Below are 20,428 nucleotides of genomic sequence, written 5' to 3'. Positions count from 1 at the left end.
TCTATCATGTTAAAGATATTTGCAAAAATTTAAAACATTGCCACTCTCTCACTAACTTTTTGTTTTGAAAACTAAATTTATTTTTCATAAAAATGCTATCTATATTAACATGTAAGTTGTTTATCATTATTTTAAAATAAATCAGTATAAGTATTTTTCAATTTCTAATATGGTAGATATTGATAGATATAACATACATAAACAATAACTTTTTGGGCCCTTTCTAACTGTGAAGAGTTGGCAAAAGGGTCCTGATGCCAAAAATGCTTGAGAATCGCTGTCTTAAGGCATTTGTTGATTGTAATGAATCTCCTATGTATCTAGTATGATACTAGCTAGCCATTCTCGTTAAGAAAAACTAGAAAATAGTTGCTCCAATCATTTTTTGTAGAATTTAATTCTCTCGTGGAACTCCTGCTGAGAAAGGTTGCCTAGATCTTAATATTTTTAGTCACACAGTAACCAGCCGATTCTTTTGGCATGCATTTACAGGACTTCAAATGACTTTCTTAACTGAGGAAAATTACTCTCTTTACATTAACTCCTCTAGCACATTTCTAGAATCACATTCTAGAATCACATTCCTCTCGTTTGTTCAAGGCCTTTCTTTGGAATGTAAATATTTGGGGCAGGGATATTTTCTTCAATGTATTGATGGCTAATAAAAATATTGACACATCCTTTCCTTGACTTCACACATGGTTGAATGGTGTTCCAGAATAATATTTTTCCTCTTTTTTAACAGCAGAAGTATAGTACCCAGTAGTCACTGAAAATAGAAGAAGGTAATTAGAAGGTCAAGAAGTTTTGTATTAAGAAAAGTAAAGCAAATAAGATACGTAAAGAGTGGTAAGGGGCAAGCTGGAATTAAACTTGGGTAGGGAGTGTTTTCCAGTTCTTGTGTCTGGGAACTTATGGGCTGAAATCTGCTCGCACTTTAGCTAGTGCTTTAAAATGTTCCCCAAAGGTATCTACAACAGGATTATTCCAAATTTAACATTAGCAAAGTACATAAACATTTAACAAAGATACAGTTTTCCCACCAAAGGGGTTTAATGAGCCATAGTGCAGTTTAATGGGGAATCTTTGCAGTATGCCCAATACCTGAGAAAAGATGACTCACCCTGTTGTACAAGCATTCCCTACTCAGGATTATTACTTAAGCATTTTGCCATTTAAAAAATGAAAATGGTAGGCAAAGGTTTGCCTACACAACATGGAATAAATAGAGAGAAAAGCTCAGTGTAGCCACAAAGCAGCCAAAGTTTGGATGGGTCACCAAGAAATCAACATGTGTAGGTAAAACTATCACTGTGGCTCATTAAACGTAATAATTGTAAGGAAAGAAATAAATCCAAAAGACAATTGTGTTAGTCATGACCATGGTACACATAAAGTAAGTGGGCTTGAAACATAAAATTTTCTTTGGTTACAAAAAGATATGAAATAAACAGATGCCTTGTACCATCATTTCTCAATCCATAGATGAAGACCCTAAGGATATTTGTTAAATGTTTAGCAGAGTGTGAGTGTTCCTGCTCTCTAAACAAATCAGCAAAGCTGTCAAAAGTGAACAAGAGTAACACTGAGAAGTGTCAACACCAGCCTGGGTGAAAGGAAGTGAAAGAAGATGAGGAGAGTCACATCATGAATCTACTCATTCCTGTTACCAAATAGTGTCTCCCCAAATGATGCCCATGCCCTGATCCCTAGAATATGTAATGTTACATGGCAAAAGGGACTTGGCAGATGTAATTCAGGTTTATAGGATTTAAGATGGGGAGATTGTTTTCCTAAATTTATCCAGTGAGCCCAACCTAATCACATGAGTCCCTAAAAGCAAAGAAAGTTCTCTGGCCAGTGTCAGAGAGGTGTAGCAGAAGAGAAGATGGGAGATAAAGAAGGGAGATGGAGAAATGGGGTAGTTAGGGAGATTGCAGTGTGAAAAGGATTCAATGCACCATTGCTGGTTCTGAGATGTAGGGACTCACTTGCAAGGACCGGAGAGAGGCCTCTAGGAGTTAAGGGTGACCTCAGCTATCATCAGCAAGAAAATGGGGGCCTCAGTCCTACAACTACAAGAAACTGGATTTTTCCAACAGCCTGGATGAACTCCGAAGTAGATTCTTCCTAGAGCCTCCTGATAAGAGCCTAGCCAGCTGATGCCTTGATTTTGGCCTTGAAACTCAGAGCAGAGAACCCAGCTGAGCTGACCCATACTTCTGACCTACAGAATTGTGAGATAATAAATTCGCGTTGTTTTAAGCTGCTAAATTTGTGGTAATTTATTACAACAGCCATAGAAAACTAATACACTCTCCTCTTTCACAATGGGAACTATAAAATAGTGGCTAAGCCCCAGTCATCTGAGTTTTCAATATATGAGTTACGGGATTGGGATGTTTCTAGAATACTCCCTTATTCAAAGCTCTTTTAGCTCTGCTAACGGATAAATGCCCAGAGGTACCCCACTCCACCAGTAAGCCTCATCCCGAAGGTGCTCAGCTCTAGCTCCGTAGTTTGGCAAACCTAGCTCCACCAAGTGCCTGCAGGCACCTTACTCTACCAGTAAGCCTCCTGCCTGAAGGCACTCAGCTTTCTTGCTAGCTGTCTGGGCTGGGCCATCTCCCGTCAGTCTCCTGGTTCTGCTGCTGCCATTTCTCTGTAGCTGCTTCTCGCCATCTCCAGTGTTACAGCTCTCCCTCCCTGTCTTAAGACCTTCTCTGTGTTAAGGCTCTCTCTTTCTCTCTCCCAGTCTCTGGTTCCAGGAGCTTCTCAGTGCTGGGATTCTGGGTCCAAAGGACATGCTCCACTCCTGATGGTAGTGAGATCCTTTCTTTCTCACTTCTGGGATGGCCCTATTTTTAGTCTAATGGGATGGCAAAATTGACCAATCCTTTTGTTAGGGTACCATAGGCCTTATTTTCATGGCCCCACCCCACATGGGTGCTGTGAACTTTATTTGCATTATTAGCAAGCTATCCAATCCCCTCAGTGGGCCACAATTACCTTATTTGCATAGTCTCACCCAATGACTTGGGTGGGAATTACAAGGCCACGGTGAGAAAGGTCATATAAAAGTGATCCATCACACTACAAGTCACTTAAACGAATCCATGTTTTAGGTTTTAGCAAGGAAAAACATGGACCAATGAGCAAAGCTGTGGTTTTGTGAGCATATGTGCCCTCTGTGCTGATGTAATTACCCAAGCATGTCATCCTTTGTGCGATCATCACACACATCAGATCCCTCATTTACTCAGAACGTATTGCTCTATAGTTCATCAAATCACTTTATTTTCTAGCATATATCCTATCTGGGCTTCACTGCTGTGTACAGTCATTATGATGAATTGGTGAAAAGATGGGAATGAGAAAGTCCAAACTAGGATGGAAGGTTAGAACAACAGGGTAAGCCAAGTCTGAGGACAGCAAGCCAAAAGTCTTAAGCAGAACTTATGATAAAAGCAAACGATAGCCAATTTTATTTTCTTTTTCATATTTTCTATAATAAATGCATTACTTTTAGAATCAGAAAGGGGAAAAAAAGCTATAAAAATAGAAAAACTTAACAAGGAGATAAAGCACTGACTCAGAGTCTTTTCCTAAGGCCCAGAATGCTGGATATGATGACCTCTCCGAATCCTAGCCCTTCTCAGGTCTTCCTCTCTGGGTTTCCACACTGCTTGACCCCTCTGTATGACATGACACTGTAGAGCCTTCTTTATCTTGAAGTGCTCTCCTCCTTTGGTTTGGGGAGATTAGTCTCCCCAGGTTTTCCTTTTACTACCCTGACCTCTCTTTTCCCCTCTCCTTTGCAAACTTGTTCATATAATACAGATGCTACCCAGGAATACCTCCTCAGTTCTCTTCCCTTCTCACACTACAAATATGCTCTGGGAAATCTCATCCACACCCAGTAATCTTGATCTCCAGCCCATTCCTTCCTCTTTCTCAGCTACCAAATCCCATATCCAGCCACTACCAAGACAACTCCATCTGGAGTCATTCTAAATGAACAAATACTTATTGAGCACCTACTGTGTGCCTGACACTGGGTATGGATATCCTACAGATCCCCCACCCCCTAGCCAGCCCCAGTAAATTTGCTGCTCCTGCTCCTAGTTACCAATCTCAGGGAATGGCATCATCACTTACGTGACAGCTTTTTGTTTGTGTTAAAAATGTTGTGATTTATTTTATTTGCAATGGAAAAATCTCTGGCTTTAGAGAAGGTAATATTAAGAGGTACCATGAACTCAACAACAAAAAGCCAAACAACTCAATTGAAAAAACAGGTAAATGACTTGAATAGGTATTTCTCTAAAAAAGATACACTGATGGCCAGTAAACACATGAAAAGATGCTCAACATCATCAGTCATTAAAAAAAAAAAAAAAAAGTTGCCATAGAGTCAATTCCAACTCATGGCGACCAAAGCCACAATGAGATACCACTCACTTCACACCCACTAGGATGGCTGTTATCAGAAAAATGGACAATAACAAGTGTTGGCAAAGATCTGGTGAAATTGGAACCCTGGTGTGTTGCTGGTGGGAATGTAAAATGGTGCAACTGCTGTGGAAAATAGTTTGTTGGTTCTTCAAAAAGTTAAACAGAGAATTATCGTATGACCCAGCGATTCCACTCCTAGGTATACCCAAAAGAACTGAAAGCAGGGACTCAAACAGATACTTGTACATCAATGTTCACTGCAGCGTTATGCACAATAGCCAAAAGGTGAAAACAACCCAAGTGTTTATCAACAGATGGATGGATAAACAAAACATGGTATATACAAACAATGGAATACTACTCAGCTGTAAAGAGAAATGAAGTCCTGATACACGCTCTGACACGGACAAACCTTGAAAGCATTATTGTGAGTGAAATAAGTCAAACATACAGGACAAATATTGCATGATCACACTTACCTGAAATATCTAGAGTAGGCAAAGAAATAGAGACAAAAGTTTATTAGTGGTTATCACTGGCTGGAAAGAGAAAGAAATGAGGGGCTACTGCTTAAGCGGCACTGAGTTTCTGTTCAGGGTGATGAAAAACATTTGGAAATGGATAGTGGTGATGGTTGTTCCAAGTCGTGAATGTAATTAATGTCACTGAATTGTACACTTATTAAAGATGGTTGAAAATGATTTGCTAGATATATATTTTGCCACAATAAACATACAAAAAGGAGGCACTGGAATCAAGTCACACTTTGCAATTCAGTAGTTGACAAGGTCAACTGAGGAAAGAAAAAGCAACCAGTTCCAGATACTCCAGCATGAACCAACTTTGCCATTTCTGAAATTTTAGCCTCTATGTTAATCCTTTCCGTACTGGAGACTAATGTGAGAATGCAGAAGTTCAGCTGCAGATAAATGCATTTTCTTACTTGAATGCAGCATTTTTAAAAACAACCCCAGCCCTCTCCCTCAAAAAAAAAGAAAAAAAAGTAGCCTGCCAGCATCTCAACTTTTCTTTGCATTGGTCCCTCTTGGATAAAAAGTTGGTGTCACTCACTGGTAGAGGTTTGTTCATCCGTGTGTTACCAATGCCTTCCATACTCCCTGGCAAACAGTAGGCAATTAATTCATGTTTAGTGAATGAATGAATGAATGAAACTCTGGAGGTCACACACTATGTGGTTAGCTCCATGAGGATCAGATGTCTTCTACTTCTTCATATTCTCTCACTTGTGATAGGTCACTTCTTTACCTCTCACTGATCTGAAAATGCTCGTTAAGAAAAGTTGTCTCTATTTCAGTTCAAAATAAATTCGACAACACAAGGTTTCTTATCTGTAACAATCAGGTAGAAGGTCAGCCCCTGCCTTTCCTTAGCTGTGTTCCAGAAAGAAGAAGAAAGCTGCTTCTCAAGGAATCCTAATTACTCAACCGAAGGGACATACTGGAGGTTTCTCAGAGCAAAAGGCCCGATCTGCCATTACTGGGTGCTCTCCCACCCTAGGCGCCTCACTCTTAAGGAGATACTCACTTTCAGGGTTGTGCAAGTATGGATTCTGCATTTGCATGACCCTGAGAGTGAGTGCCTCCTTAAATACTGGGCCTTAGTCACCTCAATGCCTTCTCTCTAGTCCCTGCCCTGGTTTTGGCCTCAGTCAGTCTCAACAAGCCCTAAAGGGAGCCTGAGGAGGCAGCTCCAGGAAATACTATCTGAGAAATTTCTGACTCCAATTTGTCATAATGTGGAACATCTTTAACACGTAAATGCAATGTGTGGGCTGGAAACTGACTTTCAAAGCTTCCGTCCTGCGCGTTGTCTTTGAGCCTTGTTGAGTGAATTGCTTTCATTTAAACAGAGCCATTCTGTTCCCCAAAGCAGCCAGCCAGAGAGATCTGTCATCTACAGCTGTTCCCCAGCTGTCCACAGGGCTGTTGAATTGCTTCAAACGGTTTTTCAGTATGTTCTTGAAACCCCAGCCTCAAAACACCTGGAGCCCTGCTTGATCCACTTTCAATATCCCGAAGCATTTATATAGTTGGTTGTCATCTATTATCATCTCCGATTTTGTTCTGGAGGCTTCCAATTTCTGAAGAGAGAACTTGGTGCCAAGACCTTGCTATTCACAACTTTGTCCAGAAGCAGAGAATGGTAGTTGGGAGCTTGGTTCTGGTGTCAGACCAGCCTGTATTCAGATTCCCGCTGTGATGCAAATGAACTTGGTGATCCTGAGTCAGCTACTTAACCTCACTAAACTTCAAGTTTCCTCATCAGTAAAATGGAGTTAAAAATATTCTCTCCCTCATAGGTTTTTGGAGAAAGATGAAGTGGGATAATTTATGTAAAGTGCCTGGCATACTGTAAGTGCTCAACTAATGGTAGTAACTATTACTGGTATTTATTTATGGCATCAAAACCATTAGTAGGATTTGTCTACTATAAAATGGAATCATACCTTATACGTTTTTGTTTTCTCTTTGACACTCCAAAATTAGTTCAGGAGAGAAAAACAGATATCATTCTGCAGAAAAGTTATGAAGATTCTTCTCTACCTCCTTTTCTTTCCCAGAAATTACCCCTTGAACTTCGGAGTTTGGAGAGAACACATCGTTCCTATTCTGTGTGAATTTACTTTCTCTTTCTGGGTCTCAGGGTTCCCATCTAAAAATGAGGGTGTTGAATGAGACAGTCTTTATGATCCTTCTAAACCTAAAATTCCACAGCTCTCAGACCAGCTTCAAACTGTAGACTCCAGAGGGGGAATGTGTGTGTTTCCCTGATTACATGACGGCGCTGTGGCGCAGCGTTCGTATCAGGAGTACCCTCTGTAGGGCTGCAAAGGCGCAAGCGCAGTAGGCAGAATAGTGTCGAGGACAAACGATCGTTTGACTCTTCTCTGCATGTGTCAGAGGAGACCTGTCATAACAGCAAGTGCACCTACCCTTGCCTTGACACCTGGCCCCTAGGGTTATCATGCAAGGACACCCTCAAAAGGTGTCTGAGTCTGGGAGACCTTGGTAATGTTGAACAGCTCATGTTATTTGTGTCCTTGGATACGGTCCCTATCCATAGGGATTGTTGTTGTTGTTAGCTACTGTTGAGTTGGCCCCCTGCTCATGGCAACCCCAAATCCAAAAACCTGCTGCCATCACGTCGATTCTGACTCATAGTGACTCCATGCACAACAAAACGTAACACTGTCCAGCCCTGTGCCAATCCCACGACCAGCTGTGGATCGGACCATCGTGATCTGTAAGGTTTTCACTGGTTGATTTTCAGGTCTTTCCTCCTAGTCCACCTTAGTCTGAAAGCTCCGCTGAAATCTGTTCAGCACCATAGCAACACACAGGCCTTGCTGCACATGAGGTGCGCTGGCCGGGAATGGAACCTGGGTCTCCCACACGGAAGGCAAGAATTCTACCACTGAATCACCATTTCCCCCCTATAGGGACATTAGGAGAGAAATGTGGTTCATGGTTTCTCCAGCTGACATGCTGTCTTCTCCAGTCAGGCCACATATTGGCTTGAGGGAGACTTTCAGCTTTCCCAGAGCCCTCTCCCCACCAGAGTGGTATATACAGCCCATAAGGGCCCTTCTTCTGTGCTTCCATAGCTGCCTAGGCTGCTTCCGTCTTATCTTTGAAACTTAACACCAGTTTCAAACTTACTGTCATATATACATCCTCCTTTGGCCTGGGAGCTTCTTGAGGGCAGGATCTGTGTCTGGTTTAATACACCACCCCCTCATTCACTTCTACAGTGCCAAGTATATAGCAGGTACTGAATAAATGTTTGTTAAATGAAATCAATAATAAAATGAGAACTTGACTATTGGGTTCCATTTTCACCCAAAACCTGACAGGCACATCACTGTCCTTTTCTGAGAAAAAGCTGTGGTGTAGAACAAAGAACACTGGACACGCTACCTCTGCCACTTATTAGCCCTGTAAACTTAAGCAGATCACTTGAGTATTCTGAGCCTCAGTTTCTTCCAATGGAGATGACTAACTAGCTGCGGTGAGAATCATATTCGATAATATATGTTTACATGCTTAATGGTTGTTGTCATTGGATGACATCTTCTCCAGATGGAAAAATTCAGATGGAACTTTTAATTTGCTGCCAATCAATGGCCTTGAGTTGCAAGTGCACATTGACTCAAGTGCAACTGCTGCTTTGATGACTAGAATAAGGTTGTTTCTAACTGATTTAAGAGATGGCTGCAAGCTGGCTGAAGTCAATAATACATTCTGATCACTTAGATGTTATGCCTTGCAAAAATAAAGTCTAGTAATCTGAGGACAGAGAAGTCCTGGCTTACGTATCCATCTTCCATTGACTTGCTGTGAAGTCTTGAGAAAATCATACATAAAGTTCTCTGAGCCTCAATTACGTCACCTAAGAAATGGATTCTCTCTACCGAAGAAAACGGTGTGAAAATAACTGAAATACCATGTATGGAAGCTACTTGAGTTCTTTGAAAGAGATCCACAATATAAATCCAAGCTGCTATTTTTATTTCTGAGTAAATTTGCTCAAGAATAGAATCTGGGTTTATATGACAGTGTTTTATAGACCTAGGTTTATGTTGAGGCTTTTAAACTGATGCTATCCCAGCGTGCTTAACATGGAATTGCAGAGACACAGAAAACGCAGTCGAGTACTGTTAAATGACCCGGTGGGCAGGTTTGAAAAACAGATTGCATCGTGAAAACGGCTGGTCTGTCTGCTGGTTTCTGGAAGCCTTCAATGGGAAATACGCTGTCTAATGTTCTCCCGCTTCCTTGGAGGTGTAATTTTTTTCCTCCTGGAATTCAATGAAAGCATATGAAAAGACCCTGAATAGTCCCTCATGGCTCCCGCTTTCCCACAGTATTACCAATACAATGTTTCTCTAACAAATATTAGATACTAAAAGTCCAGTCACCCAAGTTTCCTTACAGATAACTGGGCAAATAACGCAGGGGCATGAACCTTAAACAGTATGTGGGCATTTTTTTTCCCAGAATATGGGCATACAACCATCTCGATCTCATCCTAGGCTGCTTAGCAGATATTAAATGAATGCTATCTTTGTTCGCCAAGCCAGCCTTCATACTGAAGGAACTGCTTTATAAATTACATCTTATTTTTTGTCCACAAATAGCAAGTTACTCAGTTTTGGGGTAGAATGTTGATAATACCAGTGATGAGAAACCACAAACTTAGTATAGTCTGAAACTCTGAAGAGAGGAGGTAGAGAGAGGGCCAGAAGGTGAAAAAGAACAATCTATGATTTTAAAAAGAAGATACGAACCAAACAAAAGAAATAAACAAAGACCACAATTAAATATTGAAAAGCGACAGTGAATAGAAAGTGTGATCAAAGGGGCTGAAGGAAAATCAAACTAAAAAAATGGAAACCCTTCTGATTATGACAATGTTAGTAATCATTTCTCCCATGTTAAAAAAAAAAAATCAAGATTCTAACCAAAGCATTCAATGACAAATGAAAAAAAAAATGAGAGACAGCCCAATTAAGTTACCCTTACAGAAGAGGCTTTTCTCCAAAAATAACAGTTCTGCTTTTAATTATAGGTTCTTGGGTCTGTTAATCAGCCATCTTCCTCAGGGCTAAGCTTGGTGCAAATAACAGAGAAGGATTCAGCAAAATGCCCTGTTTAATTAAAAAGAATTTAATTAAAAATATTTTTATACACATGACCAATCACCATTATTTATGCAGATGTTCCCTCACGCTTCTTTGGAAAGGTTTTTTTTTTCTTTTCCTTTTTTAATATGCTGTGCTTCTGCAAGAACTACTGTGAAATGAGAAGCACTATGAATGGTACTTAATACCTATTTTTATCAAAACAGCAGTGCAGCTCACACATCGCCTGTGCAGCCGTAACCATAGTAACCCCAAATAGAAAGGGTCTTCGGATTATCAACACGATCAGAGGTAAGATAGGTCATGTGCCTCCGGAATAGTTACACTGCAGCAAACTTTAAAGCATAAATGGTGGTCCCCCCCCTCACCCACTACTTAAAGGTTAAAAGAAAACAGTGACTTGCAAGTACAGTGTATAAAAATGCGTTTCATTTTGGAAGACTCTTATTTCCTTAAAGTGTTAATAATAGAAAAGATGAAGAGAGTGCTGCACACTTCCCCAGTGCTTCTCTCTGATTCTGCCAAGGAGACAAGAATAACCATTTCACCAAGTTGGGGAACTCTGTTATAGGGGGAAACCCCACCCTGGAGGTCCTGCAGAATAGGAAGCCATATTTTGTGTCCATGCACTCAGTTAGAGGATGCGTATGGCTAATGGATTAGGTGCCCTGTTGGCGCAGCGGTCAAGCGCTAGACTGCTAACTAAAAGGTCGGGGGTTCCAACTCACCAGCTGCTCCACGAGAGAAAGATGTGGCAGTCAGCTTCCATAAAGTTTTACAGCCTTGGAAACCCTATGGGGTGGTTCTACTGTGTTCCATAGGGTCGCTATGAGTCGGAATTGACTCCACAGCAGTGGGTTTGGTTTGATGGTTAACGTGGATTGCGGACACGCACATTACATGGGATAAGCTATAGACAGTGACTCAGGGTGTGGACTGGCAGTGAAATTATGGAGGGTGGAGAAAAGACGCCTTTAATTAGAGAAGCAGTGAAACTGGTATGAAAAAGCAGTTATGTACCAACCCAAACACAGATCTGAATTTGGCTTTATAATTTGTAGTTGGAGTGGGATGGGGTGGGAAGGGATGGGTGGGCAGGGAATAAAGGCTAGATAGAACCCATGCTTAATTATTCTATCAGAGGAACTATGATTTATATAATCCAGTACAGAGGCTGGTGTACAAACCCTTGTAATGCCTGATGGGACTACAAGACCAGCATCTGGAAACATGGGGAAACTATTCTGAATTTTAAATATTTAAATGTACAGTGAATATTACAAAAAGTAGAGAATCCATGTGAAGATAAATATAGTCTGGCTATCTTTTCTTTTTAACCTCTTTACGTTTGGAATTTACAATGGAAGTGGATGGACAAATAATAAAATATCATGAGAAAAAAATTATTTCTTCATGGCTACTTAAGAAGAGAATGGATAGCTGGCAATTTTATGTTCTATAATAAATAAGAACATTCTGAAAGTGTTAAGTAAAAAATCCAATAAAATGAGAGCTAATTGTTAGTAAGAATTTATTTTAAAATATTTAACCATCTACAGGTAACTTTCTGTACAGTGTTTCATTTGATTTTACAACAATCCTGTGAAGAAATGAAGGTACTTTTCTTTTGTTTTGATTTTACAGTACTAATTTGAAGTGGAAACTAAGGGTTCAGAATAAGTTAAAGGACTTGCCTTGAAATGTGGTGCTTCACTCACAACACCAATGTTGTCTTAATGAATAAACAGTTGTCTTTGAGTCAATTCCCTCTCATACCAACCCTATAGGATAGCGTAGAACTTCCCCATAGGGTTTCCAAGGCTGTAATCTTTATGGAAGCTGACTGCCACATCTTTCTCCCTTGCAGAGTGGCAGATGAGTTTAAACGGCCAACTCTTCTGTTAGCAGCCAAGATTTAACCACTGTGCCAACGTTATTAACGTCTAGTATGATTTGGCCACCAGAAGACCTGATCCCAACCTTATTTTTAGGTAACTCTCCTACCCCATCACATGCCTGTTTTATTTTTAGTGGCAGTTTTGCCTGGGATTAAAAGTTTACGACCCATCCCTAACTGTAAATCCTTTTATCCAGATAATTTCTCAGGAGCTCTCCTGGATGTTTTAACCCACAAATGACTGGAGACATATTCCCTAGTGCCTTACCTCACGCTTCTCCTTGGGACCAAATCTCCCCAGAATTAGAGCGACACCTAACTGTGACTGCAAGCAGTAGTGCTGGTGGCATCTCAGGAGGGAGAACATTGCTCCCAGAGGCAGAAGTCTCAGAGATTTTCTAATAGCACTTTCTACACTTCTGCAGGCTCCTGGGAACAAAGACTTTTGCATTTACATTCTCTGAGGAAGGAGTGCATAGCATGAGGGAAATTTATCTTCACTATAACTACTAAAAAGTCAGAGGTGCTGCCCTTGAAATTATAGACATGTCCTGCAAGTGCAGGGTGTTATATTTACTTTAGCCCAAAATAAATCAGTACTGAGATTACTTCCTCGACTTGACGACAACAGGTTTGTTTTTTGTTTTGGTTTGAGCTACTTCACTCTACAACTCACCACTTTGCCAGAAAGGCAAATATGTCACTCATCAATTCTTACACTGATCAGGTTTCTAGAGTAGCAGCATTAGCATTACCTGGAAGTCTGTTAGAAATGCAAATTCTTGGCCCTCACCCTAGACTTAGTAAATCAGAATCTCTGGAGTGGGGTCCAGCAATCTGTATTTTAGCAAACTCTCCAAGAGTTTTAAGTACACTCAAGTTGGGGAATCACTAACGTAGAGCAGGAAGTGAACTTAGCAACCCTCCAGTTCCTCTAGGAATATGTGAAGAACCTAAGACCTAGAAAGGTTATGTGGTCAGCCCAAATTTTCCCTGTGAGTTGGTAACAGGAACTGAACAAGACCTCAGGTCTCCTAATTTGCAATAATAAAAATAGCACCATGCTATGATGTTTGTCAAGTAGAGACTGGCTGGGCTCAACATTAGCAAAACAGAGACTTTGATTTTGTATCTATATTCCTCTTGGCTTCTAATTTCAATAAATGAATTATCATCCTTGCGTTTAATTTAGGCTCCAGACAGGATAATGCCAGGCTGAATTTTCTAAATTCAATTAACATGAGCCAGTAGTCTCCTTATGAAAGCCAAAATCTAGTGCTCAGGGCTTCATCAAGCACTTGCGATTCTTAGCACACTTTAGCAGCTGGAGCAAGTCAAGATGTGTGACTTACATGTAATAGGCAAAGTCATTGAATTTTTTGTTTTAACTTTATGGAATACACAATATCATATTTAGTTTAAAGATTGCCATTTTAGATCTTCTTCTTATACTCCATAATGATTTACTAACATGATATAAAGATCAGTTAATTTTCTCATTTGTATGAAATTTTGAAGTTTTCTTTTTTTACATCTACAGATATGCTTCCAATTAATGCATAAATGTGATCACATCATACCTTCTCTTTGTTTGCTCGCTTGCTTCTTTGCTTGATTTTAATAGTGTTTTTTTTTTTCTTTTTCTCTTCCTTTTTGGCATGTCTCTGTTGTCCCCATGTCTTCCTTTCCTTCACTCATATGCCCCCTCGCTGCAAATAACCCACCTTTACAATCTAATATCTGTCCTATCAATTTGTCTTTATACTCACATAATTACACACACGTACACAAAATAGATGTTAAATTGGAAGTTTCAACTGAGGAACAAAGAAAAAATATAACATTTTCTAGAGTGAGATGCACAATTTTAAAGTATTTATCTGAAAACCAGTAACATGACCCCCTTGACTTTCTCACTCACTTTAAGGATGTCAAAGGGTCTCTAGACCACAGCCTAGAGGTTAAGTAGTCAGCCCAAATCTTTCCAGATTTGTAGAAAGAGGTTTTTTTTTGCTATTTCTCTAGTTGTGAATCCCACACCTCCACATAAGGAAGTGCTGAGGGTGTTTGACCTTCATCTCAAGTCAATGGAAAGGGACTTCAACTGGACCATCAGGGGTGTAGGTGAGATTCCTGGAGTCTGGGAGCACAGCGGAATGTTGTTTGACTCTCACCAGAGAAATCTAATTGGCAGGAGATTGGGGCTGCCCAGGATGCTTTGATGGTGACTTATCATCAATCAAATACCAAATTTCTGGTTCTCCTTACCTCATCTCTTCCCCCACTTTATATGAGTTAGAAACTGCATCTAGCAAGGGGTAGACAAGGCATGTGAGAAGCAGAAAAGATCACCACACCTGTTTTCCCAAAGGCAGGCTAGAGGCAGCAGACAAATGTCTTACTTTAAATTAATTGAAAACTTGCATTATAACATGGGATTGGACATGTTCATTACTGAATTGAGATTGCAATTGCAACTAAAGACCAAACATTTTTATCTTGCTGATGGGAAAGGAGTAGCCCCATCAAATACTTTCAAAGAGACAGTGGGAGGAAAAAAGTCGTTTTTATGGTTACACTCCATGACTGCTGCTTTCAACGTACTAGTTATACATATACAGAAACACAGGCATGGGGGTGAGTGATATACACATAAATACATGGGGGGTGATCACTATTCTCAAAAATTTAAATCATATTTTATATATACTTTTCTGCATCTTGCTTTACACAGTCATCGACGCTGCCTGGAAAACCCTCAAGTCAGCTGGTCAAGCACTAATTTATCTGTTTTAACGGCCACATGATATTGTGTAGATGTTCTATAATCTACCCAACCATTCCCTTATCGATGGGAATTCATTTCGCTTCCTGTTTTTTCCTCCACTTAAAAAAAAGTTGCAGTAAACATCCTTGTTACACATATCCTTTAAAACTAGAGTGTTTTTACTTGTGTGGGATAGATTCCCAGCAGTCAGATTGCTGGGTCAGGAGGGTAGATGTATTTTTAAATTATAATAGTTGTTGCCAAATTGCTTTCCAAAAGTCTGTTAATGATTTAAATTTCCACTAGAAATGTGTAAGAGTCCACTTTTCCCTGCATCCCTGCCAGCAATGACTGTTACTTGGCGTTATAAATGTTGCCAGCCCACTAGGGGTAAAATGATATGCTGTTACTTTATTTTATATTTCTTTGACTTCTGGTGAGTTTGAACAACTTTTCAAGTTTGTAGGTCAAGTGGATTTGCTGTTCTACAAATTGCCCTCTTCACAGTCTTTGTCTATCATTTTGTTGTTATTTATCATCAGACTGTCATTTTTTAAGTGCTCTTTTTATAGTGGAGATAGGAATACTCTGTCTTTGCATTTAAGTAGTTTTTCCCCAATGTGTTGCCTATCTATTGACTTTGTTTATGACATCTTTCCCCATTTAAAAATGTCTTATATTTACATAGTCGATTATGTCTATTCTCTATTTATAGATTCTAGGTTCCATTCTTTGTTAAGAAGGATTCTCCTCCCCAAAACCTGTAAATATAAATTTACAGATTTTCTTGCTGGAATTTTTTGGTTTTGTTTTGTTTTTCATTTATACTTCGATTCTTCTAAATATATTTTTGTAAATGGTTAGATGAGTGTATGATTTCATCATCTTCTAAATGGACAGTCAATTGTGCAAGTGCCACTTGTTAAATAAACAATCTTTTTTTCCCACTGAGTTGAAATGCCACCTCAGTCAAATTCTCATTGATACTGCAGTCTATTTCTGGATCCTCTGTTCTTCTCCACTGGTCTCCCTATTCCTAGGCCAATAATCAAATCAATATGGTATTGGCCTAGGAATAGCGAGACCAGTGGAAAAGAACAGAAGATCCAGAAATAAATTGCAGTATCAATGAGAATTTGACTGACGCGGCATTTCAACTCAGTGGGAAAAAAGATGGTTTATTTAACAAGAGGCCCTTGCATGTATCTGTTTATATCTATTTATGGAGCCTTGGTGGCAAAGTGGTTAAAGCATTCGACTGCTAACCAAAAGGTCAGTGGTTCGAAACCACCAGTGGCTCCATGGGAGAAAGATGTGGCAGTCTACTTCCGTAAAGATTTACAGTCTTGGCAACTCTATGGGGTTGCTATGAGTCAGAATCAACTCGACAGAAGTGTTTTGTGTTTTTGTTTTTTTACATCTGCTTAGGTAGCTCCCCTCATGCACTTATAAACTTTAGGATAATTTTATATGGTTCCAATTTTTTTTTAAGTGTTGAGTTTTCATTGGATTTGCATTATAATTTTATACTAGTCTGTGGATAACTGACATTTTTATGATAGCATTCTTCCCATCATCATAGGTTACTGGCTTCCTTCCCAAAAGCAATGGTGGAGAAAATATAGACAGAAACATGGAATTGGAACCAGGGCTTTGAACCGTTTTGTTCCGGTTCAAATCCCTGCTGAGAATTTGCATTTCCACCCCAGCTATCCTAAATCAAAATCTACTTTTTAACAAGATCCCCAAGTGATTCTTACGTATAATCGATTTTGAGAACCACTGCTCTACTAGTGGTTCTCAGAATTGGTCCCTGACCAGCAACATTAGCATTGCCTGGGAACTTGTTAGAAATGCAGATTCTCAGTAGGGGTTCAAACCAATATGGAACTAACAAAACAACAAGAATAATAACAACAAATCCATAAGAAATCCCTAAGGAGAAGGAAGTCTGTTTTGGGTTGCTGCATGTGGAAGGGAGGAGAAAAAGGTGGGAAGAGTGCTGCAGATTCCAGCAATAGGCAGGTATACACAGTAGAGAAAAGACAAATTAGGGGAAAAAAATACATAACAGTTTAAGCTCTGCCCTTTTGGCTCACTTACATTTCCAAAACAAACAAAACAAAACAAAAATCCATCGAGTTAATTCCGACTCATATTGACCCTATAGGACAGAGTGGAACTGCCCTATAGGATTTCCAAGGAGCAGCTGGTGGATTCAAACTGCTGACCTTTTGGTTATCAGCCAAACTCTTAACCACTGCACCACTAGGGCTCCACTTACATTTCCATGAGGATAACTATTTACTTAGCTCCTTGCCACACAAGGCATACACAATTGGCCAGATATTAGCACAGATGATTATGGGGAAATATTAGGGCAGTGCAAAAGATTTCCTGAGCTGAAGGGTTGATGAGAATAGATAGGAATTAAGCCGCCTTTCGCATTTTCTTTCCCTATATATCCTAGGGCTGGTGGATTACAACCCATGAGACTGTTCCTACCAGTGCTGTTTCTCAATGGTCTAGACTCTCACCTGAGCACTTGGTTAGTACAGGGATTCTCAATCTCAGCAGTATTGACATTTTGGGCCAGATAATCTCTGTTGTGTGTATTACAGGAAGTTTAGTAGCATCTCTGGCCTCTACCTACTAGATGCCAGTAGCAACCCCCCCTCCCCAGTTGTAACAACCATAAAATGTCTTCACACATTGACAAATGTCCCCCGGGAGGCAAAATAGGTCTAGATGCAAACCACCGGGCTAGTGGAAAGATAGTAAATGAAAAGTGATTAACTGTAGTTTTGAGGCCCTTCTCCAATACATGTTACCAATTAAATAGCTGATACTTGCAAACGAACGTCAGGAAACAGTGCAAAACAACTAGACACCTGAGGGTTGTAACAAATTAAAAAGATAAGTAACAAAAAGAAACAGAAATATTTGAATGGACATAACAAGAATTTTAAATAAGCATATTAAATATATTTAAAGAGACAAAACCTGTTGCTGTTGGGTCGATTTCACCCATAGCAACCCTAGAGGACAGAGTAGAACTGTCCCATAGGGCTTCCAAGGAGCAGCTGGTGGATTTGAACTGCCAATCTTTTGGTTGGCAGCCGTATCACTTAATCACTACACCATCAGGGCTGCATTTAAAGAGTCAGGGGAATCTAAAAATTAAGTAAGAGGAAATATTAAGTATAAAAATATAGGAGTTGGAAAAAAAAAGAATGTAATAAATGGGATAACTAGGGTAATGGATATAGCTGAAGAAATGAATTAGTTAAATAGGAAATCAGATCTAGGAACTTTCCCAGTGGAAAGCAGGGAAGATTGAAGAAATACAAATAGATTTTTTTTTTTTAATTAAGAGATATGGTGTATAGAAATAGAGATACAACATCTAGATAATACAAGTAGCAGAAGTGGAGTAAAATAAAATTGTGGAAAATAAATATTTGAAGGAATAAGAGTAGGAAAACAACTTTGAACCTGTAATTCTATACTGAGCCAAATTACTGTTCAAATGTGAAGGCATAATAAAAATATTTTCAGGTATGCAAAGCCTCAGAAAGATTGTTATTACAAAAAGATTGACATTAAAAATATTTTTGGAGGAAGTATTCGAATAAGATGAGAAATCCAGAAGCTATTGTGGGGGTGGGGGTTATAAGAAGTAAAAGGGATCATATAGCTCGCTAAAGTTTTTTACTGATTAAAAAAAAAAATCTAGGGGAAAAAAATCTAGGAGCAAAAAGAGCAAAGAGGAAGTATATCCATAATTAAATCTCCCCATTCTAGAACATGCTATGTCTCTTCATTTGCTCATATCTTGTTTTATCTCCCTTAATAAGATTTTATACTGTTCTTATTTAAGTTATTCCCAAATATTTGTAAATGTTGTAGATATTGTAAGTGTAATGCTTTCAGATTATATTTCTAGACATTTGTTGCTAAAATAGAGAAAAGCTATCAGATATTGTATATTTATCTTATCTCCAGGCACCTCGCAAAATGTTCATTTTAATTCTAAATATTTTTTTCAATAGAGTGACATCAACAAAAAGAGGTAGCTTTATTTCTTAATTTCCACCGTTTATGCCCTGGTGGAGCAGTGATTAAGAGCTTGGCTGCCAACCAAAAGGTCGGCAGTTCGAATCCACCAGCCGCTCCTTGGAAACCATATGGGACAGTTCTACTCTGTCCTATAGGGTTGCTATGAGTTGAAATCGACTCAACTGCAATGGTTCTTTGGTTTGGTTATGCAATTTTCACTTTTTTTTCTTATTATATTTACTAAAACTTCTCTGCCAGATATTTTCCATTTGACCCTCCAGATCTCTGCCCTTCTCTACCGTCCTTGGGACACTGACTATATTCACTGTATCAATAGATTCTCATGCCTTCTAGTTTCTGATTAGGCTTGGTCAATTAGGAACTCTAGGAGAGATTGGAGGATGGTGGAGAGAGAAATCTAGGTACTTATTCCATGACTTTTTCGCCAAAATGTTGCCTTGAACTGAAAGTGTACCTCAAAAGGTTATTGTTCCCTGCAAGTTGACAGACTCCTCAAACTTTCTCTCACTCTAATAACCACTCCCTCCTCTCATCTCTTTGGACCTAGGGGTAATAACAGCTTGGTTACTGCCGAGTTCCAGATTATTGTCTATTCTTTGTAGTTTTCCTACACCTACCACTTTGCAAATAGTCCTATAAAAATAACATATTCATGAATTATCCTATTTCAAGTTATTTAGGATAGGGTGGGGCCAAGATAGCAAAGTAGTCAGATGCTTCCGGTGGACCCTCTTACAACAAAGACCCCCAAAAACAAGTGAATCGATTATATATGACAATCTAAGAGCCCTGAACATCAAAGGCAAAGTTGAGGAACCAGACTGAGTGGCAGGGGGAGGGAGAGATGGTTTGGAAGCAGCGAGGAGTTGCCGGACCTGACCCGATGAGAGCCTGAGCACTTCGGGCCTGATCAGCTCACGGGTGAGCGGTGAGGCAGGCAAGCAGCGGTGCTCGGGAGGCATATTCCGCACCAAGAGAGACCCAGCAGCAGAGAGTCTACTTGGCCACCTAGAACCAGTGAGAAGCAGCCCTCGACTGGGGAAAGATAAGTACTTGCATCCAGCCTACCAGGGGGATCAAAAACACCTCCCCAGGGAAAAACCTCTCTCCCATTTACCTCCCCGCTCCCTGCTCTACACTGGGTCCCAGACCAGCTTCAGCAATTGCCAAGTCCCCTGGGCTGGAAGTAGGATCCATCACACGCCCTGAGCCATTCTCCCAGCCTCGGAGAGTGAACAAATTAACAAACAGGGGAAAAAATAAACTGCCGGCTCCCCTAAGCCAGGAATTCAGGGTAGGCACAGATCCTTTGCCTAGGCACAGGCATAAGGGATCCATGGACTCTGAGTGCCTTTCCCCCTGCATAGACTTGTGTGGGCCCATTTCAACAGTGTAGGTCATCATTACTGCAGTACAACAGGGTATATACCTGAAGTCTAACTTCAACTGTTTCAGCTATGAAGTGGCAGGTTCTTGACATTTGACACTGCTCTGCCCATTAAGCAGGGTCTTCACCTACCCACATCAGGGGCCTGAGGACTGGTGGCTCCACCCACGCCACCTAGCC

General features: G+C 40.0%; 1 protein-coding gene across 1 annotated transcript in view; it reads right to left on the bottom strand.

Annotated features, from left to right (window-relative positions):
* The window catches only part of SLC9A9 (solute carrier family 9 member A9), a 670,517-nt gene that overhangs the window by 460,430 nt on the left and 189,659 nt on the right, over positions 1–20,428 (bottom strand). The window lies entirely within an intron of this gene.

The sequence above is a fragment of the Trichechus manatus genome, unplaced genomic scaffold (genome assembly GCF_000243295.1).
Source record: "Trichechus manatus latirostris isolate Lorelei unplaced genomic scaffold, TriManLat1.0 scaffold00132, whole genome shotgun sequence".
NCBI lineage: Eukaryota > Metazoa > Chordata > Mammalia > Sirenia > Trichechidae > Trichechus > Trichechus manatus.
This window is presented reverse-complemented; position numbering and strand designations above follow the sequence as displayed.